Raw genomic sequence first — 15,000 nt, forward strand, 5'->3', positions numbered from 1 at the left:
GCGGGAAGCTGCGCTCCGTCCGAGTCAGACTCGGTCGTCGCGGCCCGGCTGAGGCTCGCTCTTGTCGAGGGGCGCGGCGCTGCGCCGGCGACTTTGCCCGCGCGAGGCACGCTTTGCGATGGCCCGAGGCGGGAAGCTGCGCCCCGTCCGAGTCAGACTCGGTCGTTGCGGCCCGCCCGGTCACGCGATGCGGCCAGGATGCGGAGTTTTGCCGGCGCTGGGGGGATCCGGAAGGACGAAGGGGCGACGGTGGCGGTCACAGCTCGTCGCCTCCGTGACCCAGACGGGACTGTGCGCACCCCGAGTCAGACTCGGTTCGGCGCGGCCCGCTGCGGCCGGCTGGCGAGGTGAGATGTGGGCCATTGCCGCGCTCCCGACGAACCGTTCCGGGGGGCTGGTGACGTCGCGCGTTCGGCGCTGATGCTGCGACCGGGAGGGAAGCTGCGCCCCGTCCGAGTCAGACTCGGTCGTTGCGGCCCCCCCGAGCCCGCACGCCTCACGCGGAGGGGTCATACGCCCCGGCGGCCACGATAGACGCCTCCCGCTTCGCGGTGGTCGGGAAGGCGTGTGCGGATATGTGCGGAGGTTGGGACTCGGGCTTGGTCTTTGAGAAATCGGTTTCGCGGTCGACCGGCGCGGCCGGCGGACGCCCACGTGGCGTGCCGCAAGTCGGATCGCGCGCTCGGCCTCCGTGGATGGCCTCTGGGTGAGGTTGAGCCGGGGCGTCTCGGTTTCGCTGCCGTACGGTTCGCGCTAGGCCTGCGCGGGCGGCGCGGGGCGCGCGCTCGCGCGGCGGCCGTAGCGCTGGAGTGCGACCCGCAAGTGGGGAGGAACCGTCCACCCAACGCCGGCGGTAGCCGGGGCCGGTGGGGGCCCTACCAAGGCGGGTCATGGGCGCATGTCGGTCAGGTTATAAGAGTGTTTTTTTCGCTCCGGGCTAGAGCCGGGTGAGGTCGTCTCGAACCACGTGCCTGAAGGCCGCCTCGCGCCGGATTCGGCCCCGCTCATTCGTCGGAGTGACCGCCCGACGCGGGCATCGCTAGATTAGCCGTGGCCCCGATCCTTCCCCATCGACAGCCTTTCGCCCCCTTCGCTCCGGCCTCTGAGGCGGCCGGTACCCCTTTCTTGGATGAGACAGAACCCTTGACGGGCCGTTCGCAGATTTTTGCCCGGGCTTTGTTTACCGAGGCGGCCGGTACCTCCGTCTGCCTTGGATGGACCGCATCCGCAGATTTTCGTCCGGCCTTAGCTTAAGGAGACGGCCGTTGCCTCCGATCCTCCGGGCTAGAGCCGGGTGAGGTCGTCTCGAACCACGTGCCTGAAGGCCGCCTCGCGCCGGATTCGGCCCCGCTCATTCGTCGGAGTGACCGCCCGACGCGGGCATCGCTAGATTAGCCGTGGCCCCGATCCTTCCCCATCGACAGCCTTTCGCCCCCTTCGCTCCGGCCTCTGAGGCGGCCGGTACCCCTTTCTTGGATGAGACAGAACCCTTGACGGGCCGTTCGCAGATTTTTGCCCGGCCTGTGTTTAAGGAGGCGGCCGGTACCTCCCTCCTTGGATGACCAACAACCCTTGACCGGCCATTCGCAGATTTTTGCCCGGCCTGTGTTTAAGGAGGCGGCCGGTACCTCCCTCCTTGGATGACCTTCTACCCTTGACGGGCCATTCGCAGATTTTTGCCCGGCCTGTGTTTAAGGAGGCGGCCGGTACCTCCCTCCTTGGATGACCTTCTACCCTTGACGGGCCATTCGCAGATTTTTGCCCGGCCTGTGTTTAAGGAGGCGGCCGGTACCTCCCTCCTTGGATGACCTTCTACCCTTGACGGGCCATTCGCAGATTTTTGCCCGGCCTGTGTTTAAGGAGGCGGCCGGTACCTCCCTCCTTGGATGACCTTCTACCCTTGACGGGCCATTCGCAGATTTTTGCCCGGCCTGTGTTTAAGGAGGCGGCCGGTACCTCCCTCCTTGGATGACCCACTACCCTTGACGGGCCCATTCGCAGATTTTTGCCCGGCCTGTGTTTAGGGAGGCGACCGGTCCTCCGTAGCTTGATCGGATTTCCCTTCCGGCCTGTGTTTAAGGAGGCGGCCGGTCCTCCGTAGCTTGATCGGATTTCCCTTCCAGCCTGTGTTTAAGGAGGCGGCTGGTCCTCCCCGGTCGGTTGCCAAGCGACCGGGACCCGCAAGTGGGCAGGAACCGTCCACCCAACGCCGGCGAGCCGGGGCCGGTGGGGGCCCTACCAAGGCGGGTCTAACTTCAGGCGGTGCAAACGGGGGAGGGGGGTAAGGACGGCTGCCGGGAGCAGACAGCCGTCCCCGGGAGGGGGTAGTAGCTTCGCGGCGGCCGCCGGGAGCAGACGGCCGTCCGCGCATTCTGCCAATGCCTGTAGGACTTTGAATATTTCACAGCCGTGCTGTGGCACTTAGAAAGTTTTTCAGAGACGTGGCACTTAGAAAGTTTTTTCAGAGATGTGGCACTTAGAAAGTTTTTCAGAGATGTGGCACTTAGAAAGTTTTTGAGAGATGTGGCACTTAGAAATTTTTTGAGAGATGTGGCACTTTGAAAATTTTTGAGAAATGTGGCACTTAGAAAATTTTCTCTCTCTCTCTGGAAGTGCCGTGCCTTCTTCAGTTCTGCTATCCGAGCAGGGGACGCTTGCTGGCGGCCGTTACCAGCGCTCGGACCAGGCCCAATTGATTTGCATGGAAAACAATTGCGTCCCCCATGCTCGTTCTGACTATATTTTGCGAAAGGGGGGTAAAGTGATGAGTACACTAAGTGGGGGGACCAACCCATGTACTCTAGAAAAAGTACATGGGTTGACAAAAGACCAGTTCGTACTGCACCCCTGGTACCCAAACCCCTGGTACCTTTAGGCACTTAGAAAAATTTCGCCCAAATTTGGAGGTCGCTCCAGGGGAAGAGGCCGAATTTTCGCCTATTACGGCCGACCGCGGGAACCAGCCGAGGCGGACGCTTTTCGGCGCAAGAGCCGTTGGCACTTAGAAAATATTCGCTAAACTTCAAAGGACCTCCAGGGGAAGAGGCCGAATTGTCACTTTTTCTGGCCGACATCGGGAACCAGCCGAGTCGGACTCTTTACGGCGGAGCAGCCGTTGGCACTTAGAAAATATTCGCCAAACTCGGCCGGACTTCCAGGGGAAGAGGCCGAATTGTCACTTGTTCTGCCCGACATCGGGAACCAGCCGAGTCGGACACTTTAAGGCGGAGCAGCCGTTGGCACTTAGAAAATATTCGCCAAACTTGAACGGACCTCCAGGGGAAGAGGCCGAATTTTCACCTGTTCTGGCCGACATCGGGAACCAGCCGAGTCGGACTCTTTAAGGCGGAGCAGCCGTTGGCACTTAGAAAATATTCGTTAAACTTGAAAGGACCTCCAGGGGAAGAGGCCGAATTGTCACTTGTTCTGGCCGACATCGGGAACCAGCCGAGTCGGACGCTTTAAGGCGGAGCAGCCGTTGGCACTTAGAAAATATTCGTTAAACTTGAAAAGACCTCCAGGGGAAGAGGCCGAATTGTCACTTGTTCTGGCCGACATCGGGAACCAGCCGAGTCGGGCCCTTTAAGGCTGAGCAGCCGTTGGCACTTAGGAAATATTTGCCTTAACTCGGCCGGACTTCCAGGGGAAGAGGCCGGATTTTCACTTGTTCTGGCCGACATCGGGAACCAGCCGAGTCGGACGCTTTAAGGCGGAGCAGCCGTTGGCACTTAGAAAATATTCCCCAAACTTGAACGGACCTCCAGGGGAAGAGGCCGAATTTTCACTTGTTCTGGCCGACATCGGGAACCAGCCGAGTCGGACTCTTTACGGCGGAACAGCCGTTGGCACTTGGGAAATATTCGCCGAACTCGGCCGGACTTCCAGGGGAAGAGGCCAATTTTTCACTTGTTCTGGACGACATCGGGAACCAGCCGAGTCGGACCCTTTACGGCGGAACAGCCGTTGGCACTTAGGAAATATTTGCCTTAACTCGGCCGGACTTCCAGGGGAAGAGGCCGGATTTTCACTTGTTCTGGCCGACATCGGGAACCAGCCCAGTCGGACTCTTTACGGCGGAGCAGCCGTTGGCACTTAGGAACTATTCGCCGAACTCGGCCGGACTTCCAGGGGAAGAGGCCGATTTTTCACTTGTTCTGGCCGACATCGGGAACCAGCCGAGTCGGACCCTTTACGGCGGAACAGCCGTTGGCACTTAGGAAATATTTGCCTTAACTCGGCCGGACTTCCAGGGGAAGAGGCCGGATTTTCACTTGTTCTGGCCGACATCGGGAACCAGCCGAGTCGGACCCTTTACGGCGGAACAGCCGTTGGCACTTGGGAAATATTTGCCTTAACTCGGCCGGACTTCCAGGGGAAGAGGCCGGATTTTCACTTGTTCTGGCCGACATCGGGAACCAGCCGAGTCGGACACTTTACGGCTGAGCAGCCGTTGGCACTTAGGAAATATTTGCCTTAACTCGGCCGGACTTCCAGGGGAAGAGGCCGGATTTTCACTTGTTCTGGCCGACATCGGGAACCAGCCGAGTCGGACACTTTAAGGCTGAGCAGCCGTTGGCACTTAGGAAATATTTGCCTTAACTCGGCCGGACTTCCAGGGGAAGAGGCCGGATTTTCACTTGTTCTGGCCGACATCGGGAACCAGCCGAGTCGGACACTTTAAGGCTGAGCAGCCGTTGGCACTTAGGAAATATTTGCCTTAACTCGGCCGGACTTCCAGGGGAAGAGGCCGGATTTTCACTTGTTCTGGCCGACATCGGGAACCAGCCGAGTCGGACACTTTAAGGCTGAGCAGCCGTTGGCACTTAGGAAATATTTGCCTTAACTCGGCCGGACTTCCAGGGGAAGAGGCCGATTTTTCACTTGTTCTGGCCGACATCGGGAACCAGCCGAGTCGGACGCTTTACGGCGGAGCAGCCGTTGGCACTTAGGAAATATTCGTTAATCTTGAACGGACCTCCAGGGGAAGAGGCCGAATTTTCACTTGTTCTGGCCGACATCGGGAACCAGCCGAGTCGGACGCTTTACGGCGGAGCAGCCGTTGGCACTTAGGAAATATTCGTTAATCTTGAACGGACCTCCAGGGGAAGAGGCCGAATTTTCACTTGTTCTGGCCGACATCGGGAACCAGCCGAGTCGGACACTTTACGGCGGAGCAGCCGTTGGCACTTAGGAAATATTCGCCAAAATGTTCCGGACCTCCAGGGGAAGAGGCCAAATTTTCACTTGTTCTGGCCGACCGGGTGAACCGGCCGAGGCGGACACTTTACGGCGGAGCAGCCGTTGGCACTTAGGAAATATTCGCCAAAATGTTCCGGACCTCCAGGGGAAGAGGCCGAATTTTCACTTGTTCTGGCCGACCAAGGGAACCAGCCGAGGCGGACACTTTACGGCGGAGCAGCCGTTGGCACTTAGAAATTATTCAGACTTCCATAAACACACATCGGCCTTTTGCCGTCACTGCCCGGGATGGGCACCGTGGTAGCTCGGACAGTTCGTGTGACAGCTTCCGCTGGCACTTAGACAATTTTTAAAATGAAAATAAACAGTTCTGCACATACGTGCCGACTATATTTTGCGAAAGGGGGGTAAAGTGATGAGTACACTAAGTGGGGGGACCAAGTACATAAAGCCCACCCCTGGTACCTCAGAGAGGCCGAATTGACACATTTTGTGTCCGACCGCGGGAACCAGCCGAGGCGGACGCTTTTCGGCGCAAGAGCCGTTGGCACTTAGAAAATATTCGTTAATCTTGAACGGACCTCCAGGGGAAGAGGCCGAATTTTCACTTGTTCTGGCCGACATCAGGAACCAGCCCAGGCGGACGCTTTTCGGCGCAAGAGCCGTTGGCACTTAGAAGATATTCGTTAATCTTGAACGGACCTCCAGGGGAAGAGGCCGAATGTTCACTTGTTCTGGCCGACATCGGGAACCAGCCGAGTCGGACGCTTTACGGCGGAGCAGCCGTTGGCACTTAGAAAATATTCGTTAATCTTGAACGGACCTCCAGGGGAAGAGGCCGAATTTTCACTTGTTCTGGCCGACATCGGGAACCAGCCGAGTCGGACGCTTTACGGCGGAGCAGCCGTTGGCACTTTGAAAATATTCGTTAAACTTCAACTGACCTCCAGGGGAAGAGGCCGAGTTTCCACTTGTTCTGGCCGACATCGGGAACCAGCCGAGTCGGACACCTTACGGCGGAAGAGCCGATGGCACTTAGAAAATATTCGTTAAACTTGAACGGACCTCCAGGGGAAGAGGCCGAATTTTCGCTTGTTCAGGCCGACCGGAGGAACCGGCCGAGTCGGACACCTTACGGCGGAAGAGCCGATGGCACTTAGAAAATATTCGTTAAACTTGACAGGACCTCCAGGGGAAGAGGCCGAATTTTCGCTCGTTCAGGCCGACCGGAGGAACCGGCCGAGACGGACACCTTACGGCGGAAGAGCCGATGGCACTTAGAAAATATTCGTTAAACTTGACAGGACCTCCAGGGGAAGAGGCCGAATTTTCGCTCGTTCGGGCCGACCGGAGGAACCGGCCGGGTCGGACACCTTACGGCGGAAGAGCCGTTCGCACTTAGAAAATATTCGTTAAACTTGACAGGACCTCCAGGGGAAGAGGCCGAATTTTCGCTTGTTCAGGCCGACCGGAGGAACCGGCCGAGTCGGACACCTTACGGCGGAAGAGCCGATGGCACTTAGAAAATATTCGTTAAACTTGACAGGACCTCCAGGGGAAGAGGCCGAATTTTCGCTCGTTCAGGCCGACCGGAGGAACCGGCCGAGTCGGACACCTTACGGCGGAAGAGCCGATGGCACTTAGAAAATATTCGTTAAACTTGACAGGACCTCCAGGGGAAGAGGCCGAATTTTCGCTCGTTCAGGCCGACCGGAGGAACCGGCCGAGTCGGACACCTTACGGCGGAAGAGCCGATGGCACTTAGAAAATATTCGTTAAACTTGACAGGACCTCCAGGGGAAGAGGCCGAATTTTCGCTCGTTCAGGCCGACCGGAGGAACCGGCCGAGTCGGACACCTTACGGCGGAAGAGCCGATGGCACTTAGAAAATATTCGTTAAACTTGACAGGACCTCCAGGGGAAGAGGCCGAATTTTCGCTCGTTCAGGCCGACCGGAGGAACCGGCCGAGTCGGACACATTACGGCGGAAGAGCCGATGGCACTTAGAAAATATTCGCAGAAGTTGGCCGGACTTCCAGAGCGAGAGGCCGAATTGTCACATTATTTGGCCGACTAGGGGAACCGGCCGAGTCGGACACCTTACGGCGGAAGAGCCGATGGCACTTAGAAAATATTCGTTAAACTTGACAGGACCTCCAGGGGAAGAGGCCGAATTTTCGCTCGTTCAGGCCGACCGGAGGAACCAGCCGGGTCGGACACGTTACGGCGGAAGAGCCGTTCGCACTTAGAAAATATTCGTTAAACTTCACAGGACCTCCAGGGGAAGAGGCCGAATTTTCGCTCGTTCGGGCCGACCGGAGGAACCGGCCGGGTCGGACACGTTACGGCGCAACAGCCGTTGGCACTTTGAAAATATTCGCCAAAATGTTCCGGACCTCCAGGGGAAGAGGCCGAATTTTCGCTCGTTCGGGCCGACCGGAGGAACCAGCCGGGTCGGACACGTTACGGCGCAACAGCCGTTCGCACTTAGAAAATATTCGCCAAAGTCGTCCGGACCTCCAGGGGAAGAGGCCGAATTTTCGCTCGTTCGGGCCGACCGGAGGAACCAGCCGGGTCGGACACGTTACGGCGATACAGCCGTTGGCACTTTGAAAATATTCGCCAAAATGTTCCGGACCTCCAGGGGAAGAGGCCGAATTTTCGCTCGTTCGGGCCGACCGAAGGAACCAGCCGGGTAGGACACTTTACGGCGGAACGGCCGTTGGCACTTTGAAAATATTCGCCAAAATGTTCCGGACCTCCAGGGGAAGAGGCCGAATTTTCGCTCGTTCGGGCCGACCGGAGGAACCGGCCGGGTCGGACACGTTACGGCGCAACAGCCGTTGGCACTTTGAAAATATTCGCCAAAATGTTCCGGACCTCCAGGGGAAGAGGCCGAATTTTCGCTCGTTCGGGCCGACCGGAGGAACCAGCCGGGTCGGACACGTTACGGCGGAACAGCCGTTGGCACTTTGAAAATATTCGCCAAATGTTCCGGACCTCCAGGGGAAGAGGCCGAATTTTCGCTCGTTCGGGCCGACCGGGAGAACCAGCCGAGGCGGACACTTTACGGCGGTTGAGCCGTTGGCACTTAGAAATTATTCAGACTTCCATCAAACACACATCGGCCTTTTGCCGTCACTGCCCGGGATGGGCACCGTGGTAGCTCGGACAGTTCGTGTGACAGCTTCCGCTGGCACTTAGAAAATTTTTAAAATGAAAATAAACAGTTCTGCACATACGTGCCGACTATATTTTGCGAAAGGGGGGTAAAGTGATGAGTACACTAACTGGGGGGACCAAGTACATAAAGCCTACCCCTGGTACCTCAGAGAGGCCGAATTTTCGAATTCTGAGGCCGAGCTGGGGAACCAGACGAGGCGGACACTTTTCCGAGCGAGAGCCGATGGCACTTAGAAAATTTTCGGCTAAGTCGGCAGGACTTCCAGAGCGAGAGGCCGAATATTCGTCATCTGTGGCCGACCGGGGAACCAGCGAAGGCGGATAGGCGGTCACGGAGGTCCCGCCGGCTGGTCCGCGGGCCAATTTGGGTCCCGTAATTTAGCGGTCGCGGTCCGGAATCCACGCCGAGGGGGGAACCAGCGGAGGCGGATAGGCGGTCACGGAGGTCCCGCCGGCTGGTCCGCGGGCCAATTGGGGTCCCGTAAGTTAGCGGTCGCGGCCCGGAATTCGCGCCGGCCGGGGAACCAGCGCAGGCGGATAGGCGGTCACGGAGGTCCCGCCGGCTGGTCCGCGGGCCAATCGGGGTCCCGTAAGTTAGCGGTCGCGGCCCGGAATTCGCGCCGGCCGGGGAACCAGCGCAGGCGGATAGGCGGTCACGGAGGTCCCGCCGGCTGGTCCGCGGGCCAATCGGGGTCCCGTAAGTTAGCGGTCGCGGCCCGGAATTCGCGCCGGCCGGGGAACCAGCGCAGGCGGATAGGCGGTCACGGAGGTCCCGCCGGCTGGTCCGCGGGCCAATCGGGGTCCCGTAAGTTAGCGGTCGCGGCCCGGAATTCGCGCCGGCCCGCAGCCACCGCCAGGCGGATAGGCTGTCACGGAGGTCCCGCCGGCCGGTCCGCGGGGGGAACTGCGCCCTCTGGCGGACACGCCATTGTAAATGAATGGGGTTTGGCACTTAGTGCATTTTTCGCCGAAGCCGACGAGCGCTCCGGGCGAGGAGGCCGGATTCTCGCCATCCGTGGCCGGCCGGGGAACCGGCCAAGGCGGATAGGCGGTCACGGGGGTCCCGCCGGCTGGTCCGCGGGCCAATTGGGGTCCCGTAAGTTAGCGGTCGCGGCCCGGAATCCGCGCCGGCCAGCAGCCACCGGGAGGCGGGTAGGCTGTCACGGAGGTCCCGCCGGCTGGTCCGCGGGCCATTTAGGGTCCCGTAGGTGAGCGGTCGCGGCCCGGAATCCAGGCCGGCCAGGAGGCACCGCCAGGCGGATAGGCGGTCACGGAGGTCCCGCCAGCTGGTCCGCGGGCCATTTATGGTCCCGTAAGTTAGCGGTCGCGGCCCGGAATCCACGCCGGCCAGGAGGCACCGGCAGGCGGATGGGCTTTCACGGAGGTCCCGCCAGCTGGTCCGCGGGCCAATTAGGGTCCCGTAAGTTAGCGGTCGCGGCCCGGAATCCGCGCCGGCCAGCAGCCACCGCCAGGCGGGTAGGCTGTCACGGAGGTCCCGCCAGCTGGTCCGCGGGCCAATTAGGGTCCCGTAAGTTAGCGGTCGCGGCCCGGAATCCGCGCCGGCCAGCAGCCACCGCCAGGCGGGTAGGCTGTCACGGAGGTCCCGCCGGCCGGTCCGCGGGCCAATCAGGGTCCCGTAAGTGAGCGGTCGCGGCCCGGAATGCACGCCGGCCAGGAGGCACCGCCAGGCGGATAGGCGGTCACGGAGGTCCCGGCGGCCGGTCCGCTGGCCAATTACCTCCAGCCGAGCGGATATGAACTTTATTAGCACCTTCTACGAGATGGCGGAGCCTTATTCGACAACCAGCACCTCGGCTTAGCATTTTCCACGGCCCGCTGATCTTCCAGAAGACGTCCAGCCGGTTTCCTCCTCACATTTTAAGCCGGCCGAGGCTTCCGGCACCCCGGCTAAGCTTTCTCCACGGCCCGCTGAGCTTCCAGAAGACCTCCAGCCGGTTCTCCCGGTGCTTTCCTCCTCACGTTTTAAGCCGGCCGAGGCTTCCGGCACCCCGGCTGAGCTTTTTCCCACGTCCCGCTGAGTTTCCAGGGGACCTCCGGCCGGTTCTCCGCGCGCTTTCCTCCTCACTTTTAAGCCGGCCGAGGCTCCCGGCACCCCGGCCAAGCGTTTCCCACGGCCCGCTGAGCTTCCAGGGGACCTCCGGCCGGTTCTCCGCGCGCCCCCCTCCTAACTCGACGCCCGAGGAGGCTCCCGGCACCCCGGCTAAGCGATTTGAACGGCCCGCTGATCTCCCGGAGGTCGCAACGGGGAATTGCCTCCCTCTCGCGGACACGGCGCGTAAATGCACCGCCTCTCGCACTTGGCGCACACTCACTGGCATCGCTACGCCTCCCGTGGCACTTTAAGCGACCGGGACCACCGCGAGCGCGGGCGATGACTAAGAGGCTCCCCGGCCGGCCTCGCGGAGCTCCGACGCTCCCCCGCCGGACTTCCGGCGGCCGGCCGGAGCCTCGGCACGGCTGCCGCACTCCCTAATAACACCCCGCGGACCCCCGCGAGCCGAACGCTCGCTGCCGCGGGCGACCCCTGCCAAGGCGGACGCGTGACGGCGCGGGAGCCCTCGGCACTATATCACGGTCACGTATGTAGTCAAATCGTGTAAAATCACCGTTAGTTTATTCATAATATAGGTAATAATTAAATAAATATTAACATCGCGTATATTATTAATAAACACATGTATGTATTTATTTAATAATTAAATAAATATTAACATCGCGTATAATCATGCGCAATACTTCGTGGCCGACCGGGGAACCGGCGAAGGCGGACGCATCGCGGCGCGAGAGCCGTTGGCACTTTGGAAAAAAAATAAATAAATAAATAAATAATAATTCGCCGACCGGGCTCCGGGGGAAGAGGCCGGCTTTTCGCCGTTCGCGGCCGACCGGGGAACCGGCGAAGGCGGACGCGCTCTCTAACGAGCCCCGCCGGCCGGAGGAAGTGCGCCCTCTGGCGGACACGCCGTTGTAAATGAATGGGGTTTGGCACTTGGTGCATTTTTCGCCCAAGTCGAAGCGCGCTCCGGGCGAGGAGGCCGGATTCTCGCCACCCGTGGCCGGCCGGGGAACCGGCCAAGGCGGACGCGCTCTCTAACGAGCCCCGCCGGCCGGAGGAAGTGCGCCCTCTGGCGGACACGCCGTTGTAAATGAATGGGGTTTGGCACTTGGTGCATTTTTCGCCCAAGTCGAAGCGCGCTCCGGGCGAGGAGGCCGGATTCTCGCCACCCGTGGCCGGCCGGGGAACCGGCCAAGGCGGACGCGGTCTCTAACGAGCCCCGCCGGCCGGAGGAAGTGCGCCCTCTGGCGGACACGCCGTTGTAAATGAATGGGGTTTGGCACTTGGTGCATTTTTCGCCCAAGTCGAAGCGCGCTCCGGGCGAGGAGGCCGGATTCTCGCCACCCGTGGCCGGCCGGGGAACCGGCCAAGGCGGACGCGCTCTCTAACGAGCCCCGCCGGCCGGAGGAAGTGCGCCCTCTGGCGGACACGCCGTTGTAAATGAATGGGGTTTGGCACTTGGTGCATTTTTCGCCCAAGTCGAAGCGCGCTCCGGGCGAGGAGGCCGGATTCTCGCCACCCGTGGCCGGCCGGGGAACCGGCCAAGGCGGACGCGGTCTCTAACGAGCCCCGCCGGCCGGAGGAAGTGCGCCCTCTGGCGGACACGCCGTTGTAAATGAATGGGGTTTGGCACTTGGTGCATTTTTCGCCCAAGTCGAAGCGCGCTCCGGGCGAGGAGGCCGGATTCTCGCCACCCGTGGCCGGCCGGGGAACCGGCGAAGGCGGATAGGCTTTCACGGAGGATCCGCCGGCTGGTCCGCGGGCCGATTAGGGTCCCGCGAGTGAGCGGTGGCGGTCCGGAATCCAGGCCGGCCAGGAGGCACCGCCAGGCGGATAGGCTTTCACGGAGGTCCCGCCGGCTGGTCCGCGGGCCGATTAGGGTCCCGCGAGTGAGCGGTGGCGGTCCGGAATCCAGGCCGGCCCGGAGCCACCGCCAGGCGGATAGGCTTTCACGGAGGAGCCGCCGGCTGGTCCGCGGGCCGTTTAGGGTCCCGTAAGTTAGCGGTCGCGGTCCGGAATCCAGGCCGTCCAGGAGGCACCGCCAGGCGGATAGGCTTTCACGGAGGTCCCGCCGGCTGGTCCGCGGGCCGATTAGGGTCCCGCGAGTGAGCGGTGGCGGTCCGGAATCCAGGCCGGCCCGGAGCCACCGCCAGGCGGATAGGCTTTCACGGAGGAGCCGCCGGCTGGTCCGCGGGCCGTTTAGGGTCCCGTAAGTTAGCGGTCGCGGTCCGGAATCCAGGCCGTCCAGGAGGCACCGCCAGGCGGATAGGCTTTCACGGAGGACCCGCCGGCTGGTCCGCGGGCCGTTTAGGCTCCCGTAAGTTAGCGGTCGCGGTCCGGAATACAGGCCGTCCAGGAGGCACTGCCAGGCGGATACACTCTCTAACGAGCCCCGCCGGCTGGTCCGCCGGGGGAAGTGCGCCCTCTGGCGGACACGCCGTTGTAAATGAATGGGGTTTGGCACTTAGTGCATTTTTCGACCAGCGGCAACGCAGGCTGACGGGCGGCCGCTTCCACGGGCCGGCACTACTCTACGGAGGCGCTAGCCGCCTCCGGTGGGGGCCGTGTGATCTCGCTGGATGCCCGAGGACCTTCCGCCAGGCCCGGCCGCAGCTTTTGCGCGCGCGCCCGGTCCTATTATCTGGTGGAAGCTGGAGGCCGGGGCTCGGCAGCTCGCTGCCCGGGGACCTTCCGCGAGGCCCGGCCGCAGCTTTTACGCACGGCCGCTGCTATTCTCCGGCTCCGGCTTCGTCCCGGAGGGTGCTTGGGGAACGGCGGCGCACACCGCGAACGGCCGGTGGCGGTCGGCCGGTGGCGGTCGGCTGGTGGCGGTCGGCTGGTGGCGGTCGGGGATGGCGCTTGGGGATGGTGGCTGTCGCCTTGTGGCGGTCGGCTGGTGGCGGTCGGGGATGGCGCTTGGGGATGGTGGCTGTCGCCTTGTGGCGGTCGGCTGGTGGCGGTCGGCTGGTGGCGGTCGGGGATGGCGCTTGGGGATGGTGGCTGTCGCCTTGTGGCGGTCGGCTGGTGGCGGTCGCCTTGGGGCGGTCGGGGGGCGGCGGTCGGGGGTGGCGCTTGGGGATGGTGGCTGTCGCCTTGTGGCGGTCGGCTGGTGGCGGTCGCCTTGTGGCGGTCGGGGGGTGGCGGTCGGGGATGGCGCTTGGGGATGGTGGCTGTCGCCTTGTGGCGGTCGGCTGGTGGCGGTCGGGGGGTGGCGGTCGGGGGTGGCGCTTGGGGATGGTGGCTGTCGCCTTGTGGCGGTCGCCTTGTGGCGGTCGGCTGGTGGCGGTCGGGGGGTGGCGGTCGGGGGTGGCGCTTGGGGATGGTGGCTGTCGCCTTGTGGCGGTCGGCTGGTGGCGGTCGGCTGGTGGCGCTTGGGGATGGTGGCTGTCGCCTTGTGGCGGTCGGCTGGTGGCGGTCGCCTTGTGGCGGTCGGGGATGGCGCTTGGGGATGGTGGCTGTCGCCTTGTGGCGGTCGGCTGGTGGCGGTCGGCTGGTGGCGGTCGGGTGGTGGCGGTCGGGGATGGCGCTTGGGGATGGTGGCTGTCGCCTTGTGGCGGTCGGCTGGTGGCGGTCGGCTGGTGGCGGTCGGGGGTGGCGCTTGGGGATGGTGGCTGTCGCCTTGTGGCGGTCGGCTGGTGGCGGTCGGCTGGTGGCGGTCGGGGGGTGGCGGTCGGGGATGGCGCTTGGGGATGGTGGCTGTCGCCTTGTGGCGGTCGGCTGGTGGCGGTCGGGGGTGGCGCTTGGGGATGGTGGCTGTCGCCTTGTGGCGGTCGGCTGGTGGCGGTCGGGGATGGCGCTTGGGGATGGTGGCTGTCGCCTTGTGGCGGTCGGCTGGTGGCGGTCGGGGGTGGCGCTTGGGGATGGTGGCTGTCGCCTTGTGGCGGTCGGCTGGTGGCGGTCGGGGATGGCGCTTGGGGATGGTGGCTGTCGCCTTGTGGCGGTCGGCTGGTGGCGGTCGGGGGGTGGCGGTCGGGGATGGTGGCTGTCGCCTTGTGGCGGTCGGCGGTGGTGGTTTGGGACCGGCGTCCGGCGCAAAGTGCGTGTTGCGCGGGCCGGAGAAAATTTAGGCCAGGGGCCCGCCGCTGGAGAAATTTTTAGGTACCAGGGGTGGATTTTTTTTTGTCACCGCAGGAGGGGGACGTTGCCTCCGTCCGTGTCCGACGGAAAGTGCGTGTTGCGCGGGCCGGAGGAAGTTTAGGCCAGGGGCCCGCCGCTGGAGAAATTTTTAGGTACCAGGGGTGGATTTTTTTTGTCACCGCAGGAGGGGGACGTTGCCTCCGTCGGTGTCCGGCGGAAAGTGCGTGTTGCGCGGCCCGGAGAAAGTTTAGGCCCGGGGCCCGCCGCTGGAGGAATTTTTAGGTACCAGGAGCGGATGTACTTACTTCCACAGCGCCCGCGCGCTCCCGGCCGGTGTCCGAGGATGCTGCCTCATCCCCGGACGCGCCTCTTACGCACGCCCGCTGTCATCCTCCGGAGACTGAGTTCCACTTAGTGGAGGCTAAGTTCCACTTGGGGGAGGCTGCCTACTCCCGGCTGACGCC

The sequence above is a fragment of the Syngnathus scovelli genome, unplaced genomic scaffold, assembly GCF_024217435.2.
Source record: "Syngnathus scovelli strain Florida unplaced genomic scaffold, RoL_Ssco_1.2 HiC_scaffold_221, whole genome shotgun sequence".
Classification (NCBI taxonomy): domain Eukaryota; kingdom Metazoa; phylum Chordata; class Actinopteri; order Syngnathiformes; family Syngnathidae; genus Syngnathus; species Syngnathus scovelli.